Here is a 14,721-nt window from a genome sequence, read left to right as displayed (position 1 = left end):
GTTTGGCAAAGGTGTCACAAGTGGAAAATATTTTAGGTCTTGATCTATAGGAAGCATGCTTCAATACTGAGACCACAGTAAAAAATATTAGAGGGTTTTACTTCACAAGTACATCCTACCTAAAGCCTATACTAAGTTCTACTGCTAATAATAGACTTTCTCTGGTTGCAGATAAATATTAAGTTAGAATTCCTTTTACATCTTTATTCATTAGACTTCCAAAAGTGGTGCCTTAGAAACATAAAATATGTATGGCACATTCTTTATTCAAGGGAATGGTTAAGGTAAGTAATCAAATTACAGCTTCATGTTGCTTAAATATTCTGTGAAAGGTGTATTCACAGAGTTTTTGATGTTGCAAGATGTGTATTGTGTTCCCTTAATGAAAAATATAAGAGATTGGGGAGGGAGGTGCTGAGATGGTGGGCAGCTAGCCTATGCAATGACTATTTCTTTGTAATGGGAAATGTCACTTATCCACAATTTAGGGAGCAAAGAGCAGGAAAAAATAATGATAAAGCTGGTGCTGTTTCTTTGTATTTCAGTATTTTATGCAAGTCAAAAGTAAAATCTCATGTTTACATAAAGGTCCAATAAAGAGTTTTATATGCTTTATGTGTGACTCTGGCAATTTCCTTAATTGTTCTAATTCCTGGTCAATTCTTTAAAATGACACAATTGACATTATGTACCTGAGAATATTGCAAGAATTAAATAAAATATAGTTTTAGCATAATGCCACACAATGACATTGATCGTAATGAAACTGGGCAGACCATGGTGATCCTGACATGTAGTATTTGTAACTAAACCTAGTAGTTGCAATGTGAAAAACTTCCAGAATCCTTCACTGCTTCCTATTCCTAAGATCATCTTCTTGGTTTTGGTAGATGACGTTAAAACTTACCATAATGAAAAGACTAAAACCTTCCAGCATGCTTCTGTGGTGTGAATGTTTTGTGTGTATGTGTGTTATGTACTGTGATAATCTGGTCCCACCTAAAGTTAATGTGTCTGGTCTAATTTAGGTAAAATACTCTTAATATCCTTCAAAGATATTCTCAAAATGTAGAGCTCTGGAAAAAGTTTTACATTTTATCAACATCAAAAGTTGTTGAAACATGTTGCAAGCTTTCATCACTAGGATCCCCAGTTGCCCCTATATTAGTCCTTCTGTATTTGACTTTGTTTTTGTTCTTACGCCTCAATTCTTTGAAACTTAATCTTTAAATAACCTATTTAGACATCTCTGATATTAATATTTATCCCAGAAAAATATGATTTTCTGTGCAGGCAAATTGGATTTCCAATGATATTATTAATCTTTCTACAATTTTCCAGTCCTTTGGCTATGAGTTTTTTCTTTAATTTATAAACACTTGCATATTTCTGTGTCCTTGACTTACTAAAGGAGTTTCTGTTATAAATCATGAGCATTACAAAGGAAATGGGAGTTGCAGTTAACTGTAACCTTGTAATACCTCCCTATACATACCTGAAAAGAAATATAAACACAGTTTCTTCCGTTTACTATGGAAATTATGTGATTTTTAAAGAATAAGTTTTCTAAAACTCCACTTCCTGACACACATGCATAAAATTTCAGTTTGAACTTTTCTAAGAATTTCAAATTTTCTAAGGAAAAATTCATGAGTGAATCTTGCAAGGTATTGGGTAATTAATTTGATTGATACATACTGATAGATGGATAAATATTTAGATAGCTAGAGAAATAACATAAAAATAAATTACATTTACTCTGAACTTGTTTACCCAATTTCACTTTATGTTTTAGAGGCAAACATTTTCAAAACTAGTTTTCACTTTCTTTTTATTATGGCATGTATAGCCAATGGTCATAACACATATCAATAAAGCATTCACCAGTTTTCCAGAGACTTTGATAAGTGCCGTATCTTCAATTGTCACAATACAGTTAGAGAAACAAATGAAGTAATTTACAACTTTCACTCTTCAGGTATTAAGCCATTTTCTAAAACAGAGCCATAGTGATGCCTCATTCCTATAATCCCAACATTTGGAGGCTGAGGCTGAAGGATCACCATGAAATTTTAAGGTAGCCTGGGCTACAGAGTAAGAACCTGTCTCAAAAATAAGAAAAATCATATATTTTAAAATCTCAAAAATTGTTTTATGGACAAGCACTGGGGAATGGCTGGGGGCACTGACAACACAGTGGACAGTAACAGGGATGACAGTCCATATGTATAGCTAAAGGTTACATAACAAGAAACAATGCCAGACAGGAGATACCTTCTTTGAATTATTGGCCAACGTGGCCCAAAAGACTCCCAGACAGTAACCCAGAATAGAATTTGGAAAATGAACAGCAGACCACAATCTTATCTAAAGGAATATTGACAACTGATTGCTGCTAGATGAGGAACAGCTGATCTTCCTAAAACAAGGCTCTCTAGATAGGCTGACTAGATTCAGTGGATGGACAAGCACTGGGGAACAGCTGGGGGCACCAACAACACAGTGAACAGTAACAGGGATGACAGAGTATATGGGCTCCAGTGGGGGGGTGCTATGGGAGGGTGCCATTTGGGAAGTGGGTATATAGGTGAATAAGATTGTTTGAGATGTTCTGTATGATATACATACACAAAAAATCAACAAATTAAAAAATAACATATTTAAAGAGTAAGCATAAAAATTTGCTTCATGTTAATCATGTGTTGTGTTAAAAATCACATAATTTCCATAGTAAACTGAAGAAATTGTGTTTACATTTCTTTTTCAGGTATGATATAGGTGATAAACATTACCATTGAAATCTACCTGATGAATTTATATCCACACTCAGGTGCCAAGGATCCGAGTGCAACTGCCTGTGACTAGTAATAATCAGACACATAGAGATTAGAGACACATGTGTAAACACCTAAGCGTTAGTAGCATTAAAAATGAGTCTCTGTAGGAAACAGCATATTTTAAAATGAAATGGAGATCTTTTCTAAAGGTTAAAATCTCATTCAATTCTATGTCTTACAAGGTTTATACTGAGTTCAATATTTTATAATTGCATTAAGTTAACTGTGAACCTAAAAATTTACAGCTGCTTTTGAAAGAGATGTATCCTTGCTCTGGAAATTGTTATTGAATGTTTTTAAAGCTGTAATAAAATGCTTCTTCTAATCAATAAAAAATTTAAATTAAAAAATTGTTTTATAATACTCAACTATATATTTTTATTTTCTAGTAGTTTTTTAATGAGTTTTAACTGTACTCAAATATTTATTACATAATCAATCGTAACAAAGTAAGCACATAAGGACTTTATATGTATAGTAGCACACTAATACACACTTTTTCATATGATGGCAAAAATCACAGTAGATGAAAAAATACGTTCTATGAGGCCTGGGACTTTATCACCCTGTAAACACATTTGCCAAAATTAATACCCACATAATTGTGACAATTCTATTGTTTCAGATGAATAAGGTGGTCTTAAAAGGGCTTTAAATGTGTAGGCACATCCTAACGCCCACTTTTTCATATGCTGGTTAAATAAATCACAGCAGATAAAAAAATGTTTTATAAGACCCCCATCATTTTATGAGCCATCTGCAAAAAGTGATACCCACAGCATGCTGACAATTCTATTGTTTCAGCTGTTTCTAAAGTGTTCTTAATATTCTCCTCTCCTCACTCCTGAATTCCTCCCAACTTACTCAACTGAAATGTTCTACTCCAGGAAAGTGATTTTCAGTATCTTCCTTAAATATTTCATTCTACCATGAATCTTTGTTAATGAAACTTGCCATTATTTCTCCTCTAGGGAAAAATATCCAAGAAACAAAATAAAACCTTATCTTAACCTCACTTTTCTTTCCTCTATGTCTAAGACCTAACGAGTGCTAGACTCACTGTGTGCAATCTTCCATTCCTTTCTGGTCACATTCTGATTTATTCATCAGCTGTACTTCTGACCTAATTCTTTGATTTGTGCATCTATGATACTTTTTCAAATATTCAGATGCTATTGAGGTAATGTCTAATTCTGTTTTCTGCAGTAACTTATGTGATGTACGTTATTTTATCCTGCTGTTTTTCCAACTCCATCCTCCATCCTTCAGTAACACTTCCTTCTCTGTCTTTGATTCTCCTGCTATCATCAGCCACAACTACCTGATTTTCTTTGCAGCATCTTTCCATTTTAATCCCATTAATATGTTCCAAAACTTCTAATGCCCCCCCCCACCCCGAGATCATCCTTATCCACAAAAGAGCTTTAAGCAGCATTTCTGGGCTTTAAAATGCATAATATTAGAATAGATTTCTCTCCTGAATTCCACCTAGATGTGTTGAAATGGAGGTGGTAAGCCTTTGTGCTCACTCATGTATACCTATACACCTCTGCTTATGTATTTAAACTTAACATTTTCAAAACTAAACTTCTCAACTTGCTAGAAGCAACTTATTTCAAAAGTCTGTGTTACACAGATGACAATTTAATTATTTTACTTCATTAAGCTAAATTCCTTGAATCCAGTTTTGATATGTCCATTCCATTCACATTTCATATCAAATCTGTCCTAAAAACTCTTTTTAAAATAACCAAAATCCAATCCCTGCTATCATTTCTACTAGGAATGACTAGCATCATTTTACCTGCATACCAACATATCTTAAAGCAATGTCCTCATTGCTTGACAATCTAACCTTATCTATTTTCATAAACTATGACTGTGATGGGATAAAAATTAGTATATGTATTAAATCTGCTCACTTTTTTTCCTATGTGTCTTGTGAAAGCCAATGACCTCAAAATCTTCCCTTTATGGCTTTGTTTACTACTCTCTATTTGAATTTATTTTTTGAGTCACAGGAACTCCTTTCTTGAGATCAATGGCCATGAATTTTCCTCGACTATTTCTCTGGAGGTCTGCACAGTCCATTTGACATTTTCTCCTATTACTCATCATTTGTATTCCATCTTCCTAATGTGTATTCAAATTGCTTTACTCAGAATTTATTTGTCACACCCATATGTATTCCACAAAACAGTAAATGGTGATACAAGCAATTATTTAAACATCAGAGTCTATAAAATTAAAAATTAGTGAGATGGTTCAGTGGCTAAGAGCACTTTTTTATCCTCCAAAGGACCCAGGTTCATTTCCCAGTACCCATGTGGAAGCTAGCACCCATCCTTAAAACAAGTTCCAGGGATCTGTTGCCCTCTCTGACCACTGCAAGCATCAGGCATATAAGTGGTATACTTAACATGCATGCAGATAAAACAGTCATAAACATAAAAAAAAAATCTATGAAAATATAGAAATTGGATAGGTGGGGTGACCCACGTCTTTAATCCTGGCACTTGGGATGCAGAGGCATGTAGGTCTATAATGAGACCCTGTTTCAAAAATAAAATAAAATAAACAACAATACCATAACAATATCAACCATAAAACCAATAAAATATGAACTCATGCATAATTAGACTAACTAAATTCTAAGTTTAGCTTACCATAAATGTTGATGGAAATGAATTTGTTGTTAGAATCTCTGGTAAGAACAAGTATGGTAAGGCATAAATTAACATTTACTTTACTTATTTTTGTTTTATAAATAAATTTTCATTCTTTCAAGTCTTTCTTTCTTTTGTTTTTTCTTTCTTTATTGTTTCAGGAGCAATTGTTTGTGTGTGTTTGTGATTGTGTATAGGAGTGTGCTTGCCATGACATGGATATGGAGATCAGAAGACAACTTGCAGGAGTCTGTTGTCTCCTTCCATCATTGGGTTCATATGATCAAACTCAGGTTGTCAGGTCTGTTACTAAGCACCTTTACTCACTGTGCCATCTGACTAGCCCTATAATATCTGGGATTTTTTTTTACATTTTATTTTTTATTTTAATTTTGTTTTTATATTTAATTTTTATATTAAAGTTGAATTTTTGCAATTTTCATACACTATAGTTTGATGGCATTTAGATTCTCTCCCCTCTCCGCACCTCCCACCACTCCTCTTGTATTGGTCATTTTTCTGTTGCTGTGCTAGAAGCACCATGACCAAGGCAACTCATAAAAGGAAGTTTATTTAGCTTATGATTCCAAAGGGACAAGAGTCCATCATGGCAGGGAGGCATGGCGGCAGAGGTGCTGGAGTAGGAGCAGAAGCTAAGTGCTCACATCTTCAAGCAGGCACAGAAAGCTGAGAGGGATTAGAAATCTGGAAAAGCTTAAGAACTCTCTAAGCATTCCCCCAGTGACATCCTTCCTCCAGCATGGCCATAACTTCTAAGACATCCCAAAACAGCACCACCAACTGGGGACAAAACTTCCAAATACTTGGAGCCTATGGGGGACATTCTCATCCAAACCACTATATTCCATTCCTTGGGCACCAGGTGCTCAAGACCATATAAAATGCAAAATGCATTTAGTCCAACCTTATTACTCCCTATAGTCTTTCTAGTCTCAATACTATTCAAAAGTTCACAATCCAGAGTTTCTTCTGAGATTTAGGGCAATCTCTTAAGTGTAAGCCACTGTAAAATCAAAAGACAAATTATATACTGCCAACATACACTGGAACTGAATTCACATTCACATTCCAAAATGGAGCAACAGAGGCATAGTGAGGAAATACTGGACTAAAAAACGACTAAAAATCAGCAGGGCAAACACCTAAGTCAGTAGCTCTCCATCTAATTTCTGGGATTTTTCTTCCAAAAGACTTAGATGGCTCACCCTCTCTGACCTTAGAGTGTGAAACACACATCTCTCTCTTGGGCTGGCACCACTCCCTACACATTTATGACATCACAAACTATTTATTGGTGTCTCCACTGCCAACCAAGCTTCACCTTCACAGACTCATGCAATGACCTAGCAGAACCTTCTTTATGCAGGAATCCCCTGCTGCATTTTGCCTGGCCTCAGTAGCTCTCTGAAATCTGAGAGGAAGAACTGATGACCCCTTCACTCTTGCATTTTTCATGCCTCTAAAGTCAGCACCAGGTGAATGAAATTTCCAAGTTTGGATGCAAGTTTGGAATGGACCCCAGTCTGCTTTATCCATTTGAGAAGCTTTTCTCTTCAATGGCCCCTGCAGCATTTTCCTTTTCACAAGTTGGAGACTTAACTGGGTGTGGTCTTGCCCTGGAGACACTCTCTCCACTGTTTAGGTGCAAAGTTCTAGACCTTTCCTTAATCACTTTAATCTCTTTATCAAAGGGATCCTCTCCTTCAACATATGCCTTGGCTCCAACATTAATCTTCCTAATGGTCTATTTCAATCTAAACTGTACATTTTGTATTTCTTTCTGTGCAGTCTCCTTTTTTTTCACTGTAGATATGGGAATACTCACCATTAATTGCCATGCCATTATTTCTAAGTTAGGCTGTTTTGAAATATTCTCTGGAATAGAAGTTTGTACATTGCTTTTCAACTTAACCTCAGGCAAGCTTTCTGGCTGTTGGTAGATTCCATTCAGATTCTCTGCTAAAATATCCCAGGTGTTGCTTAAGTCTTTATTTACCTCTGGAACTACATTGTTCTCAGCACTGCTTTCTTCCAGGTGCCTACTAGAATGGCCTGTTAAGATATGCTTATAGCAATCACTGCTTTTTTAGCCCCAACTTCCAAAGTCTTCCACATTCTTTCAAGAATACACATGGTCAGGTTCTTCACAGTCAGTGCCCCATTCTCAGTACCAATTTCTGTTCTAGTTTATTCCTTCATTGCAAAAAGTGACAAAACACTCTTACCAACAGCAACTTGGGGAGGAAAGGGTTTATTTGGCTTACGTCTCCCAGGTCACAATTCATCAGGGAGCCCAAGGTAGGAACTCAGGACAGGAACCTGGAGGCAGGAGCTGGAACACAGACCATGGAGGAATGTTGCTTACTGGCTTACTCCCCTGGCCCATACTCAGCCTGCTTTCTTATACAATACAGAACAAATTATCCAGCAGTAGCACCACCCACAGTGGACTGGACCCTCCCACATCACTCAACAATCAAGAAAATACCCCATAGACATGGCCACAGGCCAGTCCAGTTGAAGCAATTTCCCATTGAGGATCCCTTTACTGAGTTGTGTCAAGTTGACAACTGAAGCTATTCAGCACAATTGGCCCTTTGTATATTTGACACCCAAACACATCACCATTAAATCATAACCTTTCCATTCCTTGTCCCCAAGATATGATGGTAACAATCTTACAACATAAGACAGTACAACCCTAAATGTCCCACAGTCCTTAAAAAAAAAAATCCAAACACTTAAAAGTCTACAGTCTCTTTTAAAATTCTCTTAACTATGGACTCCTGTAAAATCTAAAACAAGTTCTGGCTTATTTAAAAAGGGAAGAATTGGGGGCACCTAAGCAAAACCTAAGTCCAGCAAAGTAGCTCAAAACTGGACATCTGTATTCACTCATGATCTTCTGGGCTCCACAGGGTTTTCACAGTTCCACTTCTCTGATTCTGCCATGGACAGTACACAAAACTCATCTTGCAGGCACAGGCTAGCTCCATTCCACAGCTGCTGCTGCCCTTGGTGGTCATCCCATTCTCCTGGAAAATCCCAAAAGCTAGGGTCTCCACTAAAACCGAGGCTGTTCCTCACCAATGGGCTCTTCTGGCCTCTTGGGATGCAAAGCCTCAGATTCTCTCCATGACCCATTCAATCCTGGGGTCTTTGCTGCAACTAAAGCTGCACATTCACCAGTGGCCTTTCCTGGTCTTTCAGGGTGGCAAGTCTGAACTTCTTTCTGTGATCCCCTTCATGCTTTCAACACCAGAACTATGCAGGAGACTCTTACACATTACCAAGTCTGGTTTCCAGCTTGAGATGGAGGCTCAGTCTCTTTCTGAACCATAGCTTTTGTGTGCTGATCCTGAGGAAATACTTACCAGACGATTTTGCTACAGTAATGCTGGTCTCTTGTTACTTACAGCTGATTTTTTTCAAACCCAACTAACTAGCATCAACCATCCCAGTAAAATAAAGGTTTCATTTCAGTGGTCCTGGTCTCTTCTTAATCTCAGCTGATTCTTCAGCCCCTGCTGACTAGAACCTACAGATTTTCAATTCAAAATGCAACACAAATAGCTCTGATAGTCTCTTTCCAGTTTTTTGGATTTTGTCCTTAGCAGCTTGTATAGTATCCTCTGATATTATGAGAGCAGTATTCAGCGAGGAGGTTTCCTTATTTGTTCCAACTTAACTTCTCAAAGTCCTGTGTCTGAAGTGTGGCCTGTCTTCAGCAATATGGATTTACCTTTAAGTTCTGGGTGTCAGTCAAGAAATAGCTCTGATAGTCTCTTTCCAGTTTTTTGGATTTTGTCCTTAGCAGCTTGTATAGTATCCTCTGATATTATGAGAGCAGTATTCAGCGAGGAGGTTTCCTTATTTGTTCCAACTTAACTTCTCAAAGTCCTGTGTCTGAAGTGTGGCCTGTCTTCAGCAATATGGATTTACCTTTAAGTTCTGGGTGTCAGTCAAGGGCTGTGGCAATAACCTATGTTATTTTGGGAGTCTCTTGGACTACCCTGACCAACAAATCAAAGGAAGGTATGTCCAGTCTGGCACTTTGCTTATCATCAATTTACTCAAGTGGCAATTCCAATTGCTGTACCAGATGTGGTACAGCTAATGAACACATCTCCTAGCACTGGATGTATGGCTACGGATCTTGCAAGTGCATTTTTCAGGATGACTCTGAACTACTATATTTGCTTCTTTTTTATACCATCTAATGATTATTTATCTCTCCTCTCACTCCCCTTTATAACCCTCCCTACTCCAACCCCAGTTAAAATATTTTTCTTTAGTATTTCATAATGTTCTACACTGGTATACAAACATATCTACCTCCTAGTTCCCCTTTCTATTCTCTCCAAACCCTCTAACATGTTTCTCTTCCAACTTAATGTATGCAAAACTTCCACAACATTCATTATAATTCCTAGAACTTCAGGTTTTAGAAAAATATACTTTTTTTCCTCATGCCACTCATAAATTAATTTTTTTTAAATTAATGCTCAACTAAAAATTTAGCTGAGAATTAGGATGTTTGTCTTGTATGTGAAAGACCTTGAGTTTTACCCAATACCCCATTCAATGTTTGAAGAAATAAATAAATAAATAAATTATAAATTACGTTCCTCCATTGGGAGAAACCATTAGATTTATGGATACATAAAGAATAACCACCACTGAGAATACCAAATCTGAAATCCTGTTCAAGACTGCTTCACTGAGCTTATTCTTGTCAGTAGAATTGTGTGCACACGTGTGAAAAATGAGATACACTCAGTCAAACTGAGACACAGTGTGAGGAGACTTTAATCAGAGAGAATTAAAAAAAAAAACACTTGAAAATATTTTTGACTACACAAATTACTTGAGCCTTGAGGCTTGTAGGAAAATAATGGTGTAATTTTCTCATAAGTATAGCTAATAACAGAAGGATTAAGAAGTATAAATTGCATGGTGGGTTAGCACAGCTCCATATAGATGAACTGATTCATGGATAGAATCTCAGAAGAAAGCAGAACATAATTATTACACTTCACTATCCCTATGTGGCTTATTGGAGGTACTGATGGGGGTGCTTACTTTAATGCCAGCTTGCATTAATGGAACTGTAGGAAGGAAAGCTCTAAGTTTCTTTAAATTGGCATGATTCTGGCATGACATAATCAAAATAATAACCATGTCCGTCACTAAATGACCCAGACTCTTGTGCATACAACTCTTAATTGCCCATATTAGAGCTACTATATTAAAACAAATATATATCCTTTGCATTACAGAAGTCTTTAAGTACAATTACACAAGAATATATAAAACCTGAGATGTTTATAGAAAGAATGATGGATTTATAACTGTTATTCTTTCTCCTAGTATGTTGCTTATTCAAGCAGAAATCTGGTTTGGTCTTCATTGAGTAAATATGTACATATAATAAAAACAGATGTTTCAATCTTATTATACTATCAGAAACCTGTTAGACCTTTGGTCACCCATCATATTTTCCTTTATCTTCCAAATCTTTTCCATAACTGGAATCGTCAGAATGATTTTTTTCAGATGCTTCCAGGTATCAGCAACTGATCACAGAAATAAGGGAATGAATAGTTGACTACTTCCTAGTGCCTGTTCATATAGAAAGATAACAATGATGTATATTTTCTCAGTTCATTCTCTAATTTTCTTTTCTTACAAATAAATAAAGCAGGAGGTGAGTTTCATTCTGGCACATATATGAGATAACATTTATTCTGTAAAAAAATTATCATGTGCAATCAGATCCTAGTATTATTAATAAGGAATATACAACATAAAATGAAAGTAAATTTATTATTGTGCATACTACACACATAATGTAATTATCTGTTTATTCTGAGCGTATTAGCAATGGAATAAATATACTTTCAAAGACAGTACTCTGAAGGGTACTATTAGATTCACAATCAAGGAAAGTTTGGTCATGCATAATTACTCATGGCAAACTAAAAGTCTATTACACAAAAATAAATGTTAAATTACTACAATATGACATAACAAGCAAAGGAAATAAAAATTTGATTATCTTTTACTGTGCCAAAGGTATGAAGGGAGATAATATGGCTTATAATATGTAAATCTAAGGTCTTAACTTTGAATTAATAAAGAATAATGAATAAGATGCAGATCTAAAACTGATCATGGGACAGTTATTAAGCATGGATGACATCTTTCTGAATACTTAGACTACCTTTTTAAATTGAAAATGTAAATGAAAAAGGAATATTAGGTAGCATGCACCCAAACTTTTATAATTTTCTTTAAATCAAACCAAGTAATAAATTATTAGGTATATATTTCATGTAAACCCTGCATTAGTTAGTGACTTAGAATCAATTTCTGCCTTGATAATTTACATCTCAAGGATGAGACATTTTCATAAGTCATGAAATTCAGATTTTTAAAGTAGCTCCAAGAGGCTAGGAGACAAGTACTTGTAAATAAACAAGGGTGACACCCACTTTAGAGTTCTAGAAAGGCTTTTTGTCACAAATAATCCAGGTGTCTCCCAAAAGGTGAAAAATCTTGAACACTAACCACACAAGAAAGATTGGTTCTTCTTGAGTGAACACAAAAGAGAACAATAGAGATACCTCCTAGTTTTATGTATGAAGGATTATTTGATTTAAATATTCAAATAGTGGGAAATGAGTTTGAAAGGAGAAAGTTAAGATGCAGAAAGGAGTTCAATGGAGGAAATTCCCCAATTGAGGCTCCCTCTACCCAGGTGTGTCAAATTGACAACTCAAGCTGTCTTGCACAATATTGACAGAAGGAAAATCCGTCATCCCTAGACAAACATAATTTCTTACTGTATGCTAAATATGTATTCTAATATTTACAGACAGGTATACCTATCAATACTCATCAAAGGAGCTTCTTTTTGCAACAGATGGAGACTATTACAGAGTTCCACACTTACTCAACATGGAGAATAAGTGCCTGTGAGATTCGCAGCCCTAAGTGGCACATCTATAATCGAATCTCTACGCTTATGGCTCACAGAACATAGTGGCAGAGGTGGTAAAGAAAATACTAATGCATCTCTAAGCTCTCACCAGTCAAGCTTCCTCATACAACAGATGGTGATCAACACAGAAAGCCACAATTGGCCAAAACAGAGAAAATGAGACTATAGAGTGTCTTTCCCTGGATAGGACTCCTATATCAAATCTCAGTCACTAAGGGTTCAGGGACCACTGGGAAACAGGGTTGGAAAGACTGTAATAGCCAGGGATGGTGGATGATCACAAGGAAATGGAGTTTTCCAAGCTCTGGGAACTTGCTTATATGAACTTAAAGCAATGCTACTAGTAACTTAACTCGATAAACTTTATGACAGAATGCATGAAGTCCAGTGGAGGGGGGGGACTATGAGAGGCGGGAGATAGGGGAGGGTGTCTATATGATCAGGGTATATTCTATGAAATGCACAAAATCAATAAAAATATATATTGAAGAAAAAATAATGCATTTTAGAAATTATAAAAATAACAATGAATGTAGGTATTGCTCAGTCTCATATTTCAGCATTTCTCTACTCAATGTATGCCTTATCTTTTTACTTGCAGAACTGCATATTCTGGATGAAATATTTTAGTTGATAAATTCTATAGTAGTAGAGGCTTACAATATAAGAACTACACTATTATAAATTCCCTCAATTTTTTTATTTTTTTCAGCAATGGATTTTCAAAGATTTTTGTAACATTTCATGAATACATTTCATTATTAATTTCTTTCACATGGATGACAAGAGATGAAAAAATGAATACCATAAATTTCAGGAATCATTGCTTGCAGTACAATAATAATTTGTAACTTTGTTTCAAAAGAATTAAGTTTAAGATATGCAAACTTATCACTGTTGTATGCTCAGCTCATTTTATAAGTAACAACTAAAATGCAACACATTGTTAAAACGATTGCACAAATGTTGCATGCAATGGCTGACTGGCAGGAGTAGCATTAAGTTGTACAAAATGCTCATTCAACAGCAGGAGTATAAGTCACAATTTAGTTTTAAAATGACCCATTAAGAGTGTCAATGAATGATCTGTGAAAGTGTTTACTGAAGTTGGCTATCATAATGTTAGATGATAATATGCAAACTGCCAAGGGAGAAAAACAATCAGTGGTCCAACCCAGCCCTAAAGCCTAATAACCATCAGGACTAGCATAGCAAATTATGTCTATTAGTGCAGTAGTGGCACTGTTATCTGGGGGGCAATCAGCAGCTATCTAATTTGACTTGAAGCCCCCTCAGTGGGAGTGAACCCATGAGTGGCACTAAGCTCAGTCAAGTACACATGACAGGAGAGGACATAGATTATAGAGAAAACCCTATCTCCTTCATATCTCTAGACAAATGAAATTTCTTGCTATATACTAAATATTGATCCTTATATTTACAGACAAGCATACCATATACCACACATCAAAAAAGTTTCTTTTTGAAACATGTGGAAACTATTGCAGAATTGCACAACTGGTCAGACACAGAGAATATATGTCTGAGGGATGAAAACTAATGCATCCCTCAAGTCTTACCAGTAAAGCTTATATAACAGAGTGCGATGTACTCAGGAGGCCACAACTGCCCAAGTTTTAAAGAAAAGAGACTACAGGATGTATATCCCTGGATAGGACTCCTATATTGAATCTCACCCACCCATGGCTCAGGGACCATTTGGAAGAGGAGACAGAAATGTTGTAAGAGCTAGGTCTTGTTTATGAAGACATGGAAGCAATGGCTTTCAGGCCACTGGCCACTGGAAGCTTGCACATGTGAACTTGCAGCAATAGTGGCATCAAGCACAGGACCTATGCCAACTCAATTGAATAAGGGCCCAGAAGGGAGGTGAGAGATGTGTGGCAGGCCGGCCCTAGACTAAAAGCTGTGGGCATCTGGTTGTTGCTGGGTCATGGGGACCAGCCTTACATACGATCTCTGGATGAAATGCTTGACTCATAGGACTTACCATGTGTGGCAGACTTCATGGGTTCCAGTAGGGAAATGGGGGAGGCATGGATAGGAGAGTGGGTCTTGGATTGATTGAGAACTGTTGTAAGAGAATACAGAAGAGCAACAAGATTTTTTAAAAATTCAGCATATTGAAAGAAATGTTAATGCTTAAGGTATTTATCCAATGGAATATTTTTAA

This window comes from Nannospalax galili, unplaced genomic scaffold, assembly GCF_000622305.1.
Source record: "Nannospalax galili isolate Female #2095 unplaced genomic scaffold, S.galili_v1.0 scaffold96, whole genome shotgun sequence".
Classification (NCBI taxonomy): Eukaryota; Metazoa; Chordata; class Mammalia; order Rodentia; family Spalacidae; genus Nannospalax; species Nannospalax galili.
Note: the sequence above shows the minus strand (reverse complement) of the source record.